General features: G+C 39.5%; 1 protein-coding gene across 1 annotated transcript in view; it reads left to right on the top strand.

Annotated features, from left to right (window-relative positions):
- The window catches only part of LOC126106758 (speckle-type POZ protein-like), an 89,180-nt gene extending 88,032 nt beyond the window's left edge, over nucleotides 1–1,148 (top strand). The window contains exon 4 of the mRNA XM_049913131.1: nucleotides 1,066–1,148. The gene's annotated coding sequence lies outside the window, so the exon portion shown is untranslated. The remainder of the gene's footprint in view (nucleotides 1–1,065) is intronic.
- The last annotated feature ends 7,114 nt before the right edge of the window (nucleotides 1,149–8,262 follow it).

Below are 8,262 nucleotides of genomic sequence, written 5' to 3' on the forward strand. Positions count from 1 at the left end.
TTTCAATTGTGATGGGTATCTTAAATAGGTGGCACACAGAAATGACAATAGTGTTCAATGTGTTGAGGTGCAATACCAACTCAAGAAAAGTTTAAGTTCCTAGTATCACATAACTGATCAAAACCAGGGTATTTTCAGTTTCTTGTGTGATGCCTGCTGTCAGTGAGTTAAAGACTGATGCACTAGATTATAAGACTGAACCTCAGTTGGGCAAGTGAGGTCTACATTGAAATTATTTTTGTTTGTAGTATTATGGTTGCGACTTTAATAGTTAATCCTGAAATTCAGTCCGGTTAGCACCCACAAATTCTTTAATGGGATAAATGTATTGACACATGAGAGTAAGAATCCAATTACAACTTTTTTAAGATCAGGAGTGAAGCGGGAACAATGTTTTATAATTTTCATGGCTGTGGCATCTTTATAAGCATACATGTATCTCAGCAAACACCACTGTTTTTGAAGTGTCCTTCAGTTTTCTGAGTAAAGCATTTATATTGGCCACAATTAGGAACGGGCCAAGTATCAAACCTTAGTCCTGTGTTATCATTAGTTAATCTAACCCTCTGCCTTTGGTTGGTGAGGTATGATACCACTGAAGTAAGAGGCCATAACGTTTTACTTTCTCTAGCAATTTTTTGCCTACACAATCATAGTTGTGGCCTGGTCACAGAAAATTCCAAAATGGTGTTTTTTCACGTTTAATTCTATCAGAACTGAGTTTGTGGAATCTTTTATTGCTTTCTCTGTTAACAAGCCTTTACAGGAATTCAACTCAGCAATTGCCAAAAGATTATTACCAGAAAGGTGATTCAGTATTCTGTTATAACCTACCTTCACGAAATTATATGAAAATAATTAGAGGTTACTTGCTTATTACCATTCTCATAAAAAGCTGTTAACTATTGCACAAAAGTCCTGAGAAATTAAATCTTGCTCATTGTTTACAAAATTAATTAATCAGGAGTGACACACTCATACCAGTGGAAAGTTTCAGCACTTTGACACATTATCATCATTCTGTTTCAGTGTAATGTACTAATGCTAGGTTTTTTCATCCCACAGGAAACCACAGAACTAGAAGAGGACAGGCAGAAGTAGCAGAATACGGACTGGATAAAGAAATGTCTGCATGTAAGATCTGCCTTGAAAACTCTAGTAAGAGCCTGAATGGAATATTGTCTACAAGCATGTTTTGAGGCAAACATCTGCCATTGAGTGTGTATGGGCTATTGATAACGACTATAGACAGCCAAAAATGGTTACGTTAGTGAGCAGTTTCGTGGACATTGACTAAAGCAAACTTTAAAAGGAATGTGCTCACATGTGCTCGCAGCTAATAACATAGTAAATCTATATATTTTGTGTATAATCCATACAGTTCTTTATTGCTCTAATTCTGATTTCTCCTTAATGTATTTGGTAAAACAATTTAATATTCCAGCCAAGTGAAGTAAATGCAATGGTGATGGTCTCTTGTGTTTGTTATTGGTGAACCATTACCAACTTATTGATGAAAAAACATTGTTGTGATTGTTTATTGAAAATAGCTATATATTAGCTGGATTTCAACTTAAGATTGTATACTTGGAAGAATAAATAAATGGACAAAAATGAAATTTCTGTTTCTACCTTCATTTTTTATTAAAACCTGCACAAATCCTGAGTGCAATAATTAAAGTGCAATTTGTACTACCTTTGCCTTTTCTAATTGCATTTCTGTCATTGTGACTGTTTCTGTTAATCAAGTTACTCTAAACATAATCATAATATATTAGAGGAGATAGGTAGAGGATTGTGTATGTGTAACTGGCTTCTTTTTTTTTTTTCAGCATTGATATTCAGTCCTAGTGATAATGGTATTACTTAATGGCACATAAACCTAACTGTTCACTACAGAGTGAATTATTGCATTACTGAATCAATAGTTATAGAATACTGTCTGTGTGCACACACTGTGGTATGCCTCAGTTGTACTTTGTTGACCTTGCTCATGTCAGTAAAATTATGAGTTACAAACACAAAATAACTTAAAGCATCTTTTGATTCAGTTGTCCTGGTTCTCAACAACAAGATGACAACACTGAGCGGTGTAGGAAAATCAGTATCTGAAAGATAATTGTTTTAAGCAGGAGTTATCAGAGTAGTTTATGGAAACATAGGTAAAAAATACAGGACATGTGACAAAAATAAAGGTCATTATTGGTCAATGCGAAAATAAAGTTACAAATGCTATTACTGTACATACACAGGTATATATGTCTTCAGAAATTGAACAAGTCGATAATGCTTCACATTGATTGATGGAGTAGTTAGATGTCCTCCTGAGGGATATTTTGCCAAATTATGTCCAGTTGGTGCATTAGTGTGTCAAAATCCTGAGCTTGTTGGGGAGAGCCCTGCCCATAATGTTCCACATGTTCTCAATTTGGGGAGGGATCCTGTGACCTTGCTGGCCAAAGTAGGATTAGGAAAGCTCGAAGACAAAGCAGTAGAACATCTTGCCATGTGTGGGTGGGCATTATCTTGCCGAAATGTAAACTCAGGATGGCTAGCCATGCAGGGCAACAAAACGGAGCCCAGAATACATCGACATACCACTGTGCACTGTGTGCCATGGATGACAGCCAAAGGGATCCTTCTATGAAAAGAAATGGCACACCAGGCCATCACTCGTGGTTGTTGGACCTCACGGTGGACGACAGTCAGGTTGCTATCCCACTATTGTCCAGGGTGTCTCCAGACATATCTTTGGCCTGGAATCTCACTGGCTGGAATAGAATTGTCTTCAGGGATGAGACCTGCTTGAAATTGAGCCACGATGACCAGTGAAGACATCCAGACAGTAGTGGGATACGAACCTGACTGCCACCTGCCATAATGCCCAACAACCAGGAGTGGTGGTCAGGGTGCCATTTCTTTTCACAGCTGGAGCCTTTCAGTTAATGTTCAGTTAATGTCGATGATATTATATGTCCCATTTAGTAGCCCATAATGGCAAGCCATCCTTCGCCTGCATTTCAGCAAGTTGGAGAATATCCTAGAAGCTATGTCAACATATGATGATGACAACTCTCTCAAACCCAATCCCACTAAAATGAAAATTCATGCTTTTCACCCACACACATGCCTAGCAAATAGAAAGCTGCACTTCAACTGGACAGGATGTACCCTAGAGCACATAGACCAGCCAACATACCTCAGAGTGTTGCTTGTCAGGTGCCTTACATACAAATATCGCTGTGAAAAAACCCAAAACAAGGTAGCAGCAAGGAACGATATCCTTGAGGCCCGTCCACACGCAACAATGTGTCTGCGCACATCCCATCTGCATGGACAGATCTTTGCGTGTGGACAGAAGATTTGCACCAACCTGAGGTGTGTGCAAACCTGGAAGTTGGAGTTGGAGGTTTGAACGAAACCTCTCAAATCTGTGGGTTCAAACCACATCTGTGCAGACAAGTTGGAGCGTGTGGACAGCAGATCGCCGCAAATCTGGCGCGAAACAGCTGTTTGCTCAGTCTAGTGTTTGTATTTGTGCACACAGGGCATTGAAATGGCTGATACTCATCAGTGTTCTCGAGAGGTTGTAAGTGAATTCATTGAAATATATAGAAACCACCCACGATTGTGGAAGATTAAAAGTAAAGAATATAGTGACCGAGACAAAAAGACAGCAGAATACAATGCTCTAATTGAAAAATTGCGGGCAGTTGACGCCTCGGCAAACAGAGAAACAGTAATAAAAAAAAAAATTGTTGCAAACTGTTTACCGAAAAGAGTTATCCAAAGTTCAGAAATCTAGAAGATCTGGTATAGGAGTAGATCAAGTATACCAGCCAACGTTATGGTATTTTGATCTGCTTGGCTTTCTTAGTGATCAAGAAACGCCAAGACCAAGCAGGAGTACAATTCAAGATGAAATTGGAGTGTCAATGTGCGAGGAAATGGAACACGAGGTAATGTAAAACAATATATTTCATATACGTTTATAAAAAGTTTATTCAAAAGAATATATTTGTGTGCAAACATAATAGAAAATTAACTACTGTTATAAAAAGAACTCATCCTTCAGGACAGCGTAAATAGCTTCCCATGTGTTGGGTATTATTTCACTCAACGCTTGTTTCGATATTGCAGTTGAAAATTCCAAATCCTTGTAGCTGCTTCCTGTTGCTAAAAATCTTAATGTTAGCGCCAGCCATTCATGAGGAGAAATTTCCCTTCTCATACAAGTATTTTATCTCATAATATGAGGGGTTACAAGCTTTAAGAGATAATTATTAGTTTCGACATCCATCCGCAAATAATTTCGCCAGTCGTTAGGTTCGCCCTGCAACTCTCGCAGTAAATTTACGTGAGATAACTGCTTTCGCTTTAGCAGCCACTGTCTACACCATTTTGACCGCTTTCTCTGTTTCCTGCGGTTGGTCTGAATGTTTTTTGCAATACAAGTTGCAAACACAGACCACAACAGAACTTCCTCCATTTCTATATTTCAAAATAACTGAATTAAATTTTTGACATTTACGGGGAGCGTAGTCGCTTGCCACTGATATTTCTTTTCTACACTGACAGATGGCGGGCGAGTAGTAGATTGGACTTTGTGTTGTGTGAACACACCACATTTGCAGCGATCTTTTGCACGTACAGACATCTGCGCAGACAGATCGTTGCGTGTGGACCAGGCTTTAGAAAGCTAATTGGCTGCAAGTGGGGGCATCAAACATAATGGGCTTAGAACCTCTGTTTTAGAATGTTGCCTTTCTGCAGCTAAGTATGCGTGACCTGTCTGGTCAAGATTGGTGCATGTGAGGTGGTCAACGTAAGCCTTAATGAAACCTGTGGGCTAGTTGCAGGATGGATGAAGCTCACTCCACTTGAAAACTCTAGCAAGCTTCAGGTTTCAGCAGTCCCCAAGTCTCGTAGGGTAGCTCACGAACATCATGAGTAGTTCAGAAAGATGTTTGATGAGCATCATCCATTATATGGCAGCCTCAACGGATTAAAAAGACTAAAACCAGGATATCGATTCCTCAATTACATATCGGATGAACCCCCTATCGACTACCCTATTTTGGAACATCTATTGACCGGTGTTGAATTAAAGTACAAGTTGTGGAAAATGTTACACCTTATCGGAACCAGCATAGTTGGTGTAAAAATTAATCTGATAAACTGAGGCATATTAGAACATGATGACAATAAGTGCAACTGTGGAGAAGTAAGAAACACAGAACAACTTCTAACATGCCAAAATTGCCCAGCATATTGCTCCCTAGATAACTTCTGGCTAAGAAAGTCTGAAGGTTTTGACTTGGCCTGGTATTGGACCGAAAAATTGACAGCTGTGGGCACGAAAAAGAAAAATTAAAGTGCAGCAAACTAATGCTCGCCTGCACGCAGTGAGAGTTTCTGCTGTTTGTGTTTTTGCTTTCCAAATCCCACCTTAGCCAGCAAGGTTGCCAGATTTGTCCTCAGTTGAGAACATCTGGAGTATCATGGGCAGGGCCCAAGAGCCAGCTTGGGATTTTGATGATGTAATGGACCATTTGGACAGAATTTGGCATAGTGTCCCTCAGGGGGACATGCAAAAATTCTGTCAATCGATGCCAAGCCAAATAACTGTTTCCATAAGGGCCAGAGATGGGCCAAAGTGTTATTGACCTGCTCAATTTTTGAAGCACTTTCTCTTGAGTAAATCATCCAAATTTTCTGAAATTGTAGTCATTTGTTTGTCGGTACATGTACTCGTGCATCACGTCTACCAATTTCTGTCCCATTCGGATAATTTCTTCATGGTGCGCCTTTTATTTTCTTTTCTTAGAGTGTATAAATTTTCTTAAAATCGTGGAACATATATTGTTAAATGTGATCATCAAGTACAGTCAGAACTAATCCTGTGCAAAACATCTAGCTAGTTTTAAACAAAATTAAAGAAATTCCACACAAGTGAAGTTTTTAAAATTATGCTTGTCGGAAACAATACTCCTCCTGAACAGGCCATGAAGGCCCAACGGTACCAACCAGTCGCCGTGTCATCCTCTCAGCCCATAGGTGTCACTGAGTGCGGATATGGAGGGACATGTGGTCAGCACACCGCTCTCCCCGCCGTATGTCAGTTTCTGAGATTGGAGCTGCTACTTCTCAATCAAGTAGCAGAGTGCTGCTGTTCTGAGACAGTATTTATTGATTGAAAGTTTTTCTATATTGAAGACCACAAAGGTTGCGATATACAAACTGATATGTATTTTCTATTAACACACAAATTCTGAGGCAGTTGTTACCTTCACCTTACATATTTATTTATGGTTATATCTTTTATTGGTTTCTGATTTTAAGTACTTCGTCACACGCAATGATGATGGACAACATTAACGACAATCCTCACTGCAATCCACGGTTGTTGCTGGCCGACGCAGTTGATGCGAAAAATGTAATTCGGCACTTGTCACTTCTGGTTTTATATCACTCGCAAATCAGTATTGCTGAGGGTCAACCCCACGATGATAAGGGGACGTGCACATTTGGCTCATTCCAGTGAATTTACAATTTACTCCTCACTCGGCACATCCGCCATTGACACCGTACTCAGCTCGATCGCCATTATTTTATCTTAATGAGTCTTTCCGGTACTGCTTTCACCCGACACTAATCTCACTGCCTCCTGCAGCGCTCGACAATCGTCTCCTGTCTGCTATCGAGCTGGGTGTCTGATACTAATATCTATGTTCGTGGGATGACAGATCCCTTTCAACAGCAGCACTGAATTTTCACTGTGGATCAATAGAAACATGTCACCTGTCGAATGAATTGGATTTCTTGTTACACCTTACATGCCATCATCCAGGCGAATGACTCGACAAAACACGCACTGTGCCACAGACGGAGGCCGGTGAGGGCAGAATTATGCTATGCGGTACATTGGACTTCCATGGGATCTCTGGTGGTATTCGAAGGCATCATGACAGCAGTCAACTATGTGAACATTATTGTGGGCCCCCTGCATTGCTTTACACTTGAAGTCTCCACCTACTATGATATCTTCCAGCAGGATAACTGTCCATGTTGCAAGGTCAGAATCATGATAAGTGAACTCACATTGATGTCTTGGCCAGCAAATGTGCTTGATCTGTGCACATTGGAACACATCTCATGTGCCAGATGTGTGCCCGTAGATCACCATCCCATAATTTGTGGGAATTGCTTGACCTGTGCATAGACATATGGGACCACACACTTTTTGTGAATTGTGTTTTATTCATCGCATCGCGTACATTTGCTGTACATTTGATTTGCGTACAGGAGACATATCAAAAGTTTATAAAATAATTACAATGATTTTTACATTAGCACTATAATTAATAGCGACACTATAAGGATAACACATTGTACACAGCTCAAATTTCTAGTTTGTCCCACATGAATTCACCCAAACCTAAATTCATCTGTTCCCTTTTAATTTATTACAAATTTTCATTCCCATGTATTGTCCCTGGGCATACAGTCTGAGGCGGTGGGTGGGGAGCATAAAATTTTCTTTGTTTCTGGTAACATGTGAATGGACAGAATGGCTTCCCTCAAATAATTGATGTCTGGTGTACAAAAATATAATAATCTCATACATGTATTAGGATAGCAGAGTTAATATTTTAAATTTTCTAAATAATGGTCGACATGGTTCTTCGTGATTTGCAGTGCACATATTTTGTATGATTTTTTTCTGTATTTTTAGTATCCGCACTATGTTTGTCGTGTTACCCCAAAAAACAATACCGTACGTAATAATGGATTCGAAGTAGTTTGTATATGCTACTTTTCGTGTGTCCATGTTAGTAGCAGTTGACAATATTTGCATTGCAAATGCAAAGGTGCTCAGTTTGTTTGCCAGGTATTCAATGTGTGTGTGCCAGCCCAAATTTTTATCTACATTTAATCTTAAGAATTTGACTGAGTCAACTTCTTCTATACCTTGGTTGTCGTGTACCAAGTTTCTAAGGTACTGAGGGTACTGATCACAGATTTGGGAATTTTTTCTGAGTCCTGATCTTCAACTAAGACAAAAGTATCTTCTGTGAACAGAACTGATGGGGAGCTGATATTTAACGGTAAGTCATAAATATTTAAGAGAAATAGGACTGGGCCTAATATTGAGCCTTGTGGAACACCCTGACATATTTTTTTCCAGTCAGAAAAATAATATGTGCCATGTGAAGAAATGCTAACTCTTTGCTTTCTGTTGGATAAGTAGGATTTAAGCCA

This window comes from Schistocerca cancellata, chromosome 10 (genome assembly GCF_023864275.1).
Source record: "Schistocerca cancellata isolate TAMUIC-IGC-003103 chromosome 10, iqSchCanc2.1, whole genome shotgun sequence".
NCBI lineage: Eukaryota > Metazoa > Arthropoda > Insecta > Orthoptera > Acrididae > Schistocerca > Schistocerca cancellata.